This window comes from Peromyscus eremicus, chromosome 11 (assembly GCF_949786415.1).
Source record: "Peromyscus eremicus chromosome 11, PerEre_H2_v1, whole genome shotgun sequence".
Lineage (NCBI taxonomy): Eukaryota > Metazoa > Chordata > Mammalia > Rodentia > Cricetidae > Peromyscus > Peromyscus eremicus.
In genome coordinates, this window is record NC_081427.1 from 34,848,375 (window position 1) to 34,860,321 (window position 11,947).

Consider the following 11,947-nt stretch of genomic DNA (forward strand, 5'->3'; position numbering starts at 1 on the left):
AGGACATCTCCACAAGGGCAGGAACACAAAGAATAACTGCAAAGCAACCAGGAATGCTTCCACACAAACTAAATTGCCCTTCATTATTTTAATGAGCTGGCTGCAATGTTTTCAAGTGTTTGTTTCTGTAAGCAGATTCATAAACTTTATCTTAATAAGGTCTTTGATTATTTTCCTAAAGATCATTTTTTTTAACGTGATCATGAGAAACTTAAGAGAATCTATACTAAGGTAATTGGATTGGCAAAAATCATCGATTTTCTTCAATTTCATATTTTTTCATAATGTATTATACTAAAAATTGTTGCATTGATAATTTTATTTAATGTTGAAGTTATTAGACCCTAAAATCCAGTAAGGTTTTCTATCATTTCTCTCAATGAAAGCTTTCATTGTGTGTGCATGCTAGTTCTTTACACGTGTGTACTAACCTTACCCCATTAAAGACTGCTTGATGACATCTGCAAGCTCTCTATTTTGAAATTTCGTCCATTTTTTATGACTGATTTCCTGTATGTGAGTCTATCTCAAGCATTCTCCATTGCCCCATTTCATGATATGGTTTTACCAGATTCTGTCTATGGAACAATTTATTAGTGATTATCTTTTATTTTGCACTCTCTTAACTCCAGCCTGACTCTACAACACTTCTGAACCTCTCCTAAGTATGAAATTAGACCAACTGGCCACCATTCCCATGTATCACCTTATCATCAATATCTACAACATCAACCTCTATCTCACCAAGATGTCATAGCAGATTTTATACTTGGCTATGTAGTTTGGATGTGAATTACTAAGATCTTTTTCTGAAAGATTACAGAATATTAAAATGGAACAAATGTCTGTTTCATTGATACTATCAGTAACAATCATGCATATAGTGTGTTTCATTATAACACTTTATTTCACTTAATAAGATGATCTCCAGTTTTTTTTTTTAATTGAACATAATTTCTTTGTGGACTCTTTGGGAATTTCACATTATACAACCTAATTCTGCTTACCTCCCAGTTGCCCTATATCCTCTCTTCACCCCTGCAGCCTCCCCCCAAAAGACAACTAAAAATCAAAACAAAATAAGCAAACAAACAAAAACAAAACAAAAAATCTCTTTGCTTCCCCATCTTATTGTCTCTTTAACAACTCTTCGTTTATCCTTATGGCATTGGAAGCTGTGGTGTGTCACACAGTAAGTCATTTTGTCCAATCAGGTTTACTTGCAAATGTTCATTGCTATAAGCCGTTGGTTTGGTTTAAGGCCTTTGGTTTCTGGTACACCACTATCACTAGATCCTCACCAAAACTCCTCTCAGATATCCCGAGGCCACCCCAAGTCATGTAGATCCTGTGGATATAGTTCCACAGGACCAGTTCCTTCATGAGCTCTAGGAGACTCTAGATGGGATATGATGTTTGGGTAAGTCAACCCAAGGCCTGACTGTGTGCTTGGGTGGTAGTTAAGCTGGTCAGGCCAGGCCACCAAGATAGCCCCCTCTCAAGTGAGGGGCTGAGCCAGCTCCCCTATGTCCATGCCATCAAGGTCAATTCTCCCTCACCTGTGGTGAGAGGTGGGACCATCTCTTCCGAGTGTGTGTGGGGCAGCTCTCCTGTAAGACTCCAGGCCAACTCTCTTGCTCTCTTGTCCAGTGAGGGTCAAGGCCAGCATTCCCAGGGCTAGGGATGGGAGAGACTGACTTAGCATAGGCCTCTGATTTCATCATACATGGTTCCTATGGCCCCCTGAGGTGACATGGGCCACAGACCCCAGCTACAACAGGACCGTGTACCCAGACATGGTCCTCAGCAGCTGCTTGGGCCCAAATGACATCCTGGCTCCAGGTGGAAGCACCTGCCACTCTGATCAGGAGGGCTCCGGCAGCGGTACTCTCCCAGACACCAACAAGGCCATGAGTTGTAGCCTAGACCCTGGAACTCTGTGTGACCCTTGTTGGCAACACAGGGCCTCTGACTTCAACAGAGACCCCAGTTGCAGTAGGACCACAGACCCAGACATGGTCCTGGGAAGCAGCTGGGTCTGGATGTCACCATTGCCCCAGGTTGCAAGGCAAGCCACTCAGATCAACATGGCCCCAGCAGCAGCGTGAGTCTTGGACACTAACATGGCTCCAGACCTTGGGCATCTGCATGATAGTAACAGGAGCCTCTGGCATAGACACAGCTCTTGGTTGCAGAAGGACTGCGGACCCAGACGTGTCCCTCAGCTGCAGATCTGACCCGAATGCCACTATAGTATCTGGTAGCAGCTCAGGCCACTTAGAACTTCATGACCCTGCCTGTAGCATGATCCTCAGACACTAACATGGACTCAGGTGGCTGACCTGACCTCTGGCATCCACATTGCCCTTGGTGTCAAGAGGAGCCATGGACATCAACACAGACTGTGGCTGCTATAGGGCCATGGACCCAGACATGGTCCTCATTGCCTGGACAACACCATGGTCCTGGTGGTAACACAGTCCACACAGATCTGTATGGCTGAAGATGTAGCATGGTCCCCAGACTCCAACAAAGCCACAGGTTGCTGCCTGGAGCCTGGACCTCCTTACGTCCCTTGGTGGTGACATTCACCATGGCCCCAAGAGGTGGTGCAGGTCACCCAGATCGGCAAGACCCCAGTAGCTTCAAGGCCCTCACACTGAAATGGCCCCAAATGGGAATTCACATGGCCCGCAATGGCAACAGGAGCCACGGACATTGACATGGACCCTGCCTGAAAATAGGGCCACTGTGATCTTCAGTTTTATGCAAGTGATAGGATTTAGTTATTATTTACAGCTGATTAATAACCCACTGTGCATGTCAATACTTTCTTTAGCCATACACTCATTTATGTGGGACCAGAACAATTCTACAACTGAAGTATTATGAATAACACTGTGATTAGCAGGGATATGAAGTCTAGTGTGTGTCACTTTTGACTACTGCTTTGGGCATATACCACAAGGAAGATATGGTATCCCCAGGTTTAGTTTATGGAAGAATTTCCATAGTAACCTCCATAGTTTGTCAATGTCTTCTTTGAACCTCATTTTCATTAGAGTAAAAGAACTGATAATATACTGATAAACCATGACCAAAAGTAATTTGGGGAGAACAGTGTTTATTTCATCTTACATGTCTATGTCATTGCCCAGCACTGAGGGAATTCAGGACAAGAACTCAAGCAGGAACTGACACACAGAAAGTAGAAGATGAAAGAACTCTTTTTACTGGCTTGCTCTCCATGTCTTTCTTACTCTTTTTTATACAACCCAGGATCATTTGCCCAAGGGTGGGACTGCTCACAGTGCCTGGGTCCTCCACACCAATTATTAATCAGGAAAATGCCCCACAGGCTTGCTTGAATACCAATCTGATAGAGACATTTTCCTAACTGAGGTTTCCTCTTCCTAGATGACGCCAGGTTGTACCAAGATGACAAAAAATGTCTAATTGGCAAAGGTGCTCATTGCCATGAAAGCCTAATTCTCCCTCTCTCAGCAGTCCTTAATTGTCTATAATTCTTTATATATAGTTGGGGGTTCCATGGGATTTCCCTCCACCCATGTTGGTTAGTGTCAATTTTTGTTTGTTTCATTGTTCAGGTCTTGTTTAGGCTGCACTCTGTGGAAACTCTAAGGGTGTAATTCCCTTACATCTATGAGGGAAATCTCACAATCACAGTTGCACAGCACAGTCATCCTGTTCCTTTGGCTCCAATAATCTTTCCATCCCTTCTTCCAGGATATCCCCTGAGCCTAAAGTATAGGGGTTATGTTGTAAGTATATCAACTGTGGCTGGTCAGGACAAAGTGAGTTGCTCACTGAATTTTTACTACATGTGGTTTCCTTTAGTCATCTTGGTATCCAAGGGATAAATGCTTCTCTGGTGAGGGATAAGAGCTACACTTATCTGTGGATAAAAGAAGGAGTATTTAGAATATGGTCAGGAATTACGCAAATTTAGGAAAATGGTGTTAGCAGGAACTTCTGTAAGTTCCATGGTGTCACCAGTCATGAGCAGTGTGCTAGATTTACAATACCAGACATGAATTCCCTTCTCTTGAATGGGATTAAGTCCAATTAGACAGCTCTTGGTTCCCACCAAGATGTTAATGTCACTATTCCACCTGTAGGGAGATTTTTTTTTTTATGTAGTTCATAGGCACCACAGCTGCGTACGTATCTTTGTTTGGGTTTCTATGACTGTGATTAAAAACCATGACCAAAAGCAACTTGGAGAGGAAAGGGTTTATTTCAAGTTAAAGTTCCACATGGCAGTCCATTACTGATAGAAGTAGGGGAGGAACTCAAGGCAGAAACCAGGAGGCAAGACCTAAAGCAGAGGCAATGGAGGAATGCAGTTTACTGTCTTGAACTTCATGGTTTGCTCAAGCTTGTTTTGTTATAGTACCCAGAACCACCAGTCCAGGATGGTACTGCTCACAGTGAATTGGGCTCTCCCACATCAATCAAGAAAATGCATTACAGTCTGGACCATACATTTTCCCAATTAAGGGTCTCTCTTTCAAAATGACTCTAGTTTGTGTCAAGTTGACATGAAACCAGCCATCACAGTAAGACTATTGATTGTGTCCCTTCTTTGACAAGGTGCTCTCTCCAGGTCCCTTCTTTGACAAGCTTGTCTCCAGGTCCCACCAAGCCCCTGCAGTCCCACAACCCACAAATAAAATAATCACTCAGATGCTTATATTACTTATAAACTGTATGGCCATGGCAGGCTTCTTGTTATCTACTTCTTCTATCTTAAATTAACCCATTTTTATTAATCTATATGTTGCCACGTGGCTCGTGGCTTACCGGTACCTTACATCTCGCTTGTCATGGTGGCGGCTGGCAGGTCTTTCTCTCTCTGCCTTCCTGTTTCCTCAATTCTCCTCTCTGTTAGTCCTGCCTATACTTCCTGCCTGGCTTGGCCAATCAGTGTTTTATTTATTAATCAATCAGAGCAACACATTTGCCATACAGAACATCCCACAGCACCCAGCACCTTCTGACCCTGTGAAAGCTAGTTTTCACTGAGGAGCTTTTTAGTTGGATCCAGCTCAGTTCCTCCAATGTTTGTATCCAAAGCACATGGTGTCTTCAGCAATAGGGACTTTAACTTCTTGGGAGTAACCAAGGGTAAAGTAATAGCCTATATTGTGTTGTGATTCTTTTGACTCCCTTAACCAACAACTTGAAAGGAGGTTTCTCATACTTGTTAGTGCAATTTTTTTGTTAGATTGTCTCTGTATGTCAAGGGTAGCATTGTCATCCCAAGAGGCGATATATATTCTCTAAAATAATTAGACTTACAATTATTTTGCATAAACTGTATTTTTACATAAAAATCTGATTAAAATGATATTTTGAGAAGAAAAATAACTTTGCTAGATTGCAATTAATTACATAGAAAATACTGTAGAGTTATTCAAGTTCATGGTAAACAAAACACATAATTTGAGATTTTAAGCTCTACATAGTATTACCATGTCTATAATGAAATCCCTAACGCCAACTGACTATTTTGTGATCAATTATCAAAAGATAACGTAGATTAGGATTCAAATTAACCTCCAACACATAATGTATAGATCTGAGCTTAATATAAAATATCATAAATAACTAGGTTTTAAAATTTTGCACTTGGGATATTTTGTGGATTTGAACAAAACAAAAACTAAATGAAATGCCCAAGCAGTTATATTTTATTGTGGACTACTCTCTCCCATGCATTAATGATGGCATTTAGAATAGTTTCTGATTTATTTAGGGCTTTGCAACTGAATTTTTATCAGGTAAAATATATTATTCCTCACATATCAGGAAGTTTTGATGTTGCACTTTTCAAATAAAGCCTCTATTGCTCTTGCAGTAGAGTAACAACAAACCAAACTACCTAGCACTGCTGCTCCAACCCCCTCCCCACAGCCTCCCAAAAGTAATAAGGTCATAATTTTTGGTCACCAATAGAACAATTTGCTGACCATACAATAAGCTGGCTGAACAAGAGTGGAAAATTACTAAAATTAAATGATTGAAGGAGATGTTCATAGGCCTCAAATACTTCTTGCACCCTGTCATACTTTGACCATGGGTATCTATATTTCATTTCTTCACACCTTACATACCTATAAATTATCTATTTCGTATTTTATAAAATTTCCATTTGTAAAAACGGTGTAAATACCAACATAACCAAGGAGCTCCTACAAGACCTCATCTAATATTCTCAATTGCTAAAAAATGAGGGACCACATCTCCAAGTGAGCACATCATTACTGAGATGGAGCTTGACCACAGAGTGACATAGCAGGTTGAAAGACTGCAAACGGGCTTTGAGATGGAGGAGTTGAACTCAGCAAAGTCACTGAGATGGCTGGACGGAACAGGTACCTGACGATGTTTGAGAATCCGCATTCTGTAGAGGAGAACAGATAGTGAGTGAGGAATTATTTGGGTTTTATAGCCTCATTCTCTTTATATCTCTCAATGAGTCCTGTGGGAAAATAGGTGCTTTATTAAATGAAGATTAATGCATTATTGCGGTAATGTCTGAAAATGAAAAGAGTGAATTAAAAAGGCAAAGCAAAGTTGTCAGCAAGTAAGGGGAATCTTCATAAAATATTTATTTTCATTCAAGGCAATCTTATTTGACTAAGATATATTTTAATATAAACAGTGTAGATGTAAGCGACCGTCTTATTAAATAAGAAACACAGAACCAATGCAAAGAAGAAAGCCAAGAGATCAGAGCTAAGAGCCTTACCCGCCTGCTGCAGCTAGCCTCTTCAGCCAAGAGACCTCTCCGAAAGAGAGCTACTTCCTGTCTGTTTGTCTTTATATAGACTTTCTGTTCTGCCTTCTCATTGGTCGCAAACCCAACCAAATGACTGCCTCATCACTGCCCGTCTGTACAGACCTTCAGGTCCTCAATGGTTGGCATTGAGACCAAAGGCGTGTGTCTCCAATGCTGGCTGTATCCTTGAACACATAGAGATCTACCTAGCTCTGTCTACCAAGTGCTGGGATTAAAGGTGTGCGCCACAAACGCTCAGCTCTGCTATGGCTTGCTATTAGCTCTGACCCCCAGGTAACTTTATTTATTAACATACAAATAAAATCACATTTCAGTACAAATAAAATATCACCATAAAACAGTTTAATTATTTTAGTTTTAGTGACTTGTTTAATTTCTGGGATGTACTTCTTCCTTACTCATCTGCTTTCCTTGCCAGGGGTCAGCAAATTGGAATGTTATGCATCAAAGTACACCACTCATTTCCTCTCATTGCCGTAGTCATGTTTGACTTGTAACATTCTCACCCTCATTCCTTTTTAATTCATTCATCATTGGCAGCCTTTATCAACATCTATTAGTTCTACAAAGGAGATTCAATGTGAGATTTCCATATAGGAATAAAATAATGTCCTTGTATCATAGTCACCCTTCTATATCCCATTTTGTTACCTCCTTCATCTTCTGCATCCTTTATAATTCCTCTTTATTTCCATTGAATTTTCTTCCTTTTTATAATTTATAAACAATAGAAAACATGTTGTGCTTGTCACTGTAATCCTGGATAATTTAACCTAACAAGATCTCCAGTTCTATCATTCTTTTTCTTGTAAATAATAGCTTCACTGAAGAATGTAGTTTCTGATTTTTTGTCAGTTCCTCTAACCCAGCCTTTCTACTAATTATTGCTGATTTTTAAAATTTTGTGACTTTTTTTAGAAATTAAAATATAGTTAAATAATTTTCCACTTTCCCTTTCTACTCTCCAGTCCCTCCCATGTACACTTCCAGTGAATCTACCTTCCTGAGGGGATCTTCTAGCCATGTAATTGACAGGGCCAACTGGAGAAAATTTGCAAAAAGAAGACAATAATATGCAGCATTCTCTTTGGAGCAGATATGAATGCCAAGTCTCTACTTAGAGCCAGAGGCAGAACTAATATTCCATTATTTTGACTAGATGGAAGAAGTAGCTTTGCCTTAATGTTCCTCAACAAGGCCCTGGTGCCTCCACCTTTTCATATGATATTTCAAATTCTAATGAGTGGCAAAATGAATGCTTTTATTCTAATGTTACCAAGGAAACAGGAGCCTAGTCAAAAGCTGATTATGAGGGAAGGCTCTAGACCTCCAAGGCTGCTAATATCTTTTATTATTTAACAGTATCTTCTCCAAACTAATTATTTAGGATTTTGTAGAAGCTATTATTAAAACTTAACATCAACTGGGGATTTTGTGATTGTTGTGCATGGTGGATGCCATAGAGAATTTAGAATCAGCACTCCCAATGGTGGAAAACTCATTGAGGGACAAACAGGTGGAAATATCAGCCAGAATTAATACTTCACTTATGTCATTGGACTGCTAAGAAAATTCAGTTCTCCTCATGGGAATCTCTTGAGTACTAAGGTAGTTAAATAGATGATGTGATAGCAAAGAATATTGTACAAAGTGTTTTACAGTTAAATTAAGGTTTTATCAGGAGCATCTATTTTATTACTTGTTATAATTGTGAGCCACAAAGAAGTAACTATCAAAAATTTGACCAAGAGCTTAATAAAACTCATATCGTTAAATGGGTTAGTACTGGGAAAGTACTTTGAACGGTGTAGAACATTGAAGTACTACTTAAGCAATTGTCAAGCAAAATGAATAACACACTTAGATGAAAGAGAGACATTGCTTTGAAACTAATACATATAAGTATTTGTTTCTGCACCCAGTTTTGTATATAGAACTATATTTGTTGAATTGTTTAAATGTGTCTTTCATTTGAAGTTTTAAATACTTTATTATTGACAATACTACCATTTACGATAACCTTCAATTTAAATACTGTATTCAGTACTATTTATTTGGCATCATTTAAGTAAATAGCAGTGCATAAATTGAAGTGTGCACTCTCATAATGTTTCAACACCTTGGTTATTCAGTGATAGAGTATCTAGTTCATAGTTAACGAATGTTGATTATTGTTATTGTTAAGCTTATTATGTGGAAACACTGATGTATCTCTGTGTAAATGTTCAGTATAAATTTTGATAGACACATAGCTTTTTAGTTTTAGGATCAGTGAAGCAAACTCTACCATACATAAAGAAAAAGTTATTAGTTGAAGTTGCTACAAACTACTTCTTGGTATAATGTTAGTGAGTTTGTATATTACACCAACAGCCTTGGCATATTCTACAACCCAACTGTGAGTTTATTAAATTAAATTCTAATGCTCCTTGTATCTATCATTTTTTCTATATGTATATTAAATTGTTCTTCAGAAATAAGTGTATCTTGCAAGCCTATAATATATAAACTATATATAATTATCTTTTGTTATATTATTGGTTTATATTTAGTAATCACAGATGCTAGCATGAAATATCAAAATGGTTTATCCTTTACATTTTTGTTGTTTCAACAATATTTATTGTTCAAGAATTGTTCAAAAATATATGAAAAAATACTAGTGAGTAGTTCACATTTAAACACTCTTGTAATTAGATCTTGGTAACAATATTAGGAAATTGGGATTCTCTTTAGAGCTTCTTAATCTCACTAATAGGGAATTTAATAACTAACTCAAAGGAAAGCTCTTGGGTGTAGACGAATTTGCTAAACAGTCTTATTAAATAAAAAACACAGAGTCAGATATAGGGGTGAAAACCTGAGAGATCAGAGGAATAGGAAAAGCCACAAGCTAACCTCACATCACTGACACCTCAGTCTCCAAAGATACCTACTTCCTGTATACCCATGCCTATATGCCTTTCTGTTCTATCTCATTTGCTCTCTGTCTAGGTACATCACTTCCTCTTCCTGCCCAGCTCTGTCACTTCATGTCTGTCTGTACAGACTTCCAGACCTCTATGATTAGTGCTAGGAATAAAGGTTAATATCACCACACTTGGCTCTGTTCCCAGTGTTCTTTTGAACTCACAGAGATCTGGATAGATACCTGCCTCCCGAATGATAGGATTAAAGGCTTGTGCTACCATTGCCTGACTTCTATGTTTAATATAGTGGCTGGCTTTTTCCTCTGATCCTCAGATAAACTTTATTGGGTTGCACAATAAAATATCACTACACTTGGGAGATTTTATTTGTATTTAAAAGAAACCATCCCAGAGTAGCAAGCTGTAAATCATGGCAGCTGCCTTAAGCAAAGAGATGAATCAAGGAAAGAGGGGAAGCTCTACTCTTAGAGTTCAGCAGGAATGGAGGTCAGCCCCAGTCAGGGTGGGTGCTTTAAGGAGTAGAAAAGCCAGTGTGTTAGGAAAAGCATGAATAGCAGAGAGAAGAAAAAAGAAAATTATGCTTTTCTTAGTAACTCAGAAAGGTAAGAGACTGGGTGTCTACAAACTTTGGCCCAGAGGATGGAATTCTGGGTAAAAATAGTCTTTAACTCATTAAGGGGATAATTATTCTTCCTACCTCATTAGCATAGCTTAAAGTAGACCTGCCTTTCTGGGGTGTGTGCTGGGGTGGGGGGGGATGAGGGGTGAAGGTGATTGGCCTGCCCTACTAGACTAACTGTTAAGGGAGAAGACAAGGGTATGTCTCCATCTAGAGAGAGAGTCCATTCTTTACTGTAACAATATGTAAAGAATTTTATCTATATGCCTAGGGTTAATTTAGTCTGTCTTCATTAGTCATTGTATTACAAGCATATTTGTCTTTCTTGGAGTCAGATATTTCATATTTAAAAGATTTAAAGTTGATTTGCTCCCAGAACACATGATTATTTACATGACTGAATCTTTTATTAGAAATAAAAGACAACTACTATTTCCTAAGGAAAGGGTCATTTCCACATTTGAATTACAGAGGAAGTCTGCCCTGCTAATGAAACTGTGAGTATAAACAGTGTGCAACTTCATCTACAACTGAAAATAGATCAGTTTCCCACATCTTCAACTAATGAAGCTTGATTCCTTCTTTAGCTCTTCATGGGTCCCTCCTTATCCACCATCTTCATGTAGGCTGCTGGCAGATGGCTTCTCCCTGACTTACATGGCAAGACTTTCATTAATTGGATTTAAAATCTTGACTTACTCTTAAATTTTAATCATCATTTCTCACATTCCTCTTCTTAGCTCCTTATATACAAGCACAGGACTAAATATACTTCCCCATGCCATCATCATGTGTCTGAACCCATATGCAACATCTCTTAAAGTATTTCCCCACGGTCTTGGGAAAGATATTCACTGATTATACAATTGAATTAAGGGGAAGCATCTCTGGTTGTAGATCCTCTTTTTTTTTTCCTGTCCAACACAGGGTCAAAGACTTACAAACAATAAATCTTCCTCCTAAAGGCATGTTTTCAATACCTGTAGTATTTGCCTCCTCTCATTCTTTAAAGGGAGAAGTAAGTCAAGGTTTAAGGAAGTGGGTGGGAAATTGTTTTGTTTTAGAGATAATAAAATGATCCCTAGGGATCCTGAGGTTGGGGTTTGTTCAGGGAAACAGATGTTATTCTGTCATTTCAAGCCAGAAGGGATTTAAGAAAGGGATTAGAAGGTGATACTGAGAGGGCTGAGGGAATTAGGTCCGAGAAACCAACGCTGGATTAGTACAAGCAAACAAACAAACACACCAACGACTGGAGATGAGTCAAAGCAATTCTGTTTAGGCATCAACAAATAACAAAAACAGCAGGAAATATCTCCGGTGCTCTCTGTCTGTCTTGCAGGTCCTGAGAGATAGATCTGTAGGATGCAGCAAAGCCAGGCAAAGAGCTCCTGTTTGAGAGTCAGAGGTCACGAGGCCTCACAAGTCTTGTTACAACAATGACAATATTGGATCTTCCTCGCTTTCCCCTTCTTCCACACGGAGAGAAATCCATACTTTCTAGTCTCCCAACATCTGAAATAAGGAACGTGCTTCAGAAACAGATACTGGCACTAATTACCAATATATAGC

The 11,947-nt window shown here is 39.1% G+C and overlaps 1 long non-coding RNA gene across 1 annotated transcript; it reads left to right on the plus strand.

Annotated features, from left to right (window-relative positions):
* Window positions 1-8,132: 8,132 nt before the first annotated feature.
* LOC131922054 (uncharacterized) lies at window positions 8,133-11,036 on the plus strand. Its single transcript, XR_009382174.1, has 3 exons — window positions 8,133-8,434; window positions 10,789-10,872; window positions 10,963-11,036. It is a non-coding gene; the product is annotated as an uncharacterized LOC131922054 (long non-coding RNA).
* Window positions 11,037-11,947: the final 911 nt, after the last annotated feature.